The following is a 1,710-nucleotide window of genomic DNA, read 5'->3' on the forward strand; positions in this document are numbered from 1 at the left end:
ATTGGCCTGTCTCAAAGATATTACTACAGTTGTTATGGGGGATTTCAACATGCAGGAAGACTGGGAGAATCGGGATGGTACTGGACCCCAAGAAAGGGAGTTTGTGGAGTGCCTCCGAGATGGATTCTTAGAACAGCTTGTACTGGAGCCTACCGGGGGAGAAACAATTCTGGATCTGGTATTGTGCAACGAACCGGATTTGATCAGGGACCTCTAAGTAAAGAAGCCATTAGGAGGTAGTGACCACAATACAATAAGCTTTAATCTGCAGTTTGAAAAGGAGAGGGTAGAATCTGAAGTGGCAATATTTCAGTTGAATAAGGGGAATTATGGAGCTATGAGGGAGGAGCTGGCCAAGTTCAATGGTGCAATACCCTAGCAGGGATGGCAGTGGAACAACAATGGCAGGTATTTCTGAGTATAATGCAAAGAGACATAGATAGGATGCAGAGCTGGGCTGAGAGGTGGCAAATGGAGTTTAATGTGGACAAGTGCGAGGTGATACACTTTGGACGGAGTAATTGGAATGCAAAGTACTGGGCTAATGGTAAGATTCTTGGAAGTGCAGATGAGCAGAGAGATCTGTGTCCATGTACACAGATCCCTGAAAGTTGCCACCCAGATTGACAGGGTTGTTAAGAAGGCATACAGTGTTTTGGCCTTTATTAATAGAGGGATTGAGTTCGGAACCAGGAGGTTATGCTGCAGCTGTACAAAGCTCTGGTATGGCCACACTTGGAGTATTATGTACGGTTCTGGTCACCGCGTTATAAGAAGGATGTGGAAGCTTTGGAAAGGATGCAGAGGAGATTTACTGGAATGTTGCCTGGTATGGAAGGAATGTCTTGCGAGGAAAGGCTGAGGGCCTTGAGGCTGTTCTTGTTAGAGAGAAGAAGTTTGAGAGGTGACTTAATAGAGACACAAGATAATCCGAGGCTTAGATAGGTGGACAGGGAGAGCCTTTTTCCAAGTATGGGGACGGCAAACACGAGGGGACACAACATTAAAGTGAGGGGAGATGGGTATAAGACAGATGTCAGAGGTAGTTTCTTTACTCAGAGTAGTAAGGGTATGGAATGCTTTGCCTGCAACGGTAGTAGATTCGCCAAGTTTAAGTGCATTTAAGTTGTCATTGGGCAGGCATATGGACGTACGTGGAATCGTGTAGGTGGGATGGGTTTAAGATTAGTATGACAGGGTGGAGCAACATCAAGGGCCGAAGGGCCTGTACTGCGCTGTAATGTTCTATATTCTTATGTATTAGATGCAGGATCAGTTCATTCCAAAAAGGAAGAAAGATCCTAAGGGGAGGCAGGGGTGACTGTGGCTGACTAGGAAAGTTAAGGACCATATAAAGACAAAAGGGAAAAAGTATAACATGGCAAAGATGAATGGGAAATAGGAGGACTGGAAAGCTTAAAATGAACAACAGAGAATAACTAAAAAGGAAATACACAGAAAAAATAAGGTACGAAGGTAAACTGGCCAAGAATATAAAGAAGGATATTAAAGGCTTTTTTTAGGCATGTGAAAAGAAAAAAAATGGTTAAGACTAAAATTGGGCCCCTGAAGACAAACTGGTGAATTTATTACGGGGAACAAAGAAATAGCAGAAGAGTTGAACTGGTACTTTGCTCATGTCTTCCCCAGTGAAGATAGATCTAATCTCCCAGATGTAATAGTGGCTGTAGGATCTGAACTGAAGGGAAT

Source organism: Chiloscyllium plagiosum, unplaced genomic scaffold (genome assembly GCF_004010195.1).
Source record: "Chiloscyllium plagiosum isolate BGI_BamShark_2017 unplaced genomic scaffold, ASM401019v2 scaf_12421, whole genome shotgun sequence".
In the NCBI taxonomy this organism is placed as follows: domain Eukaryota; kingdom Metazoa; phylum Chordata; class Chondrichthyes; order Orectolobiformes; family Hemiscylliidae; genus Chiloscyllium; species Chiloscyllium plagiosum.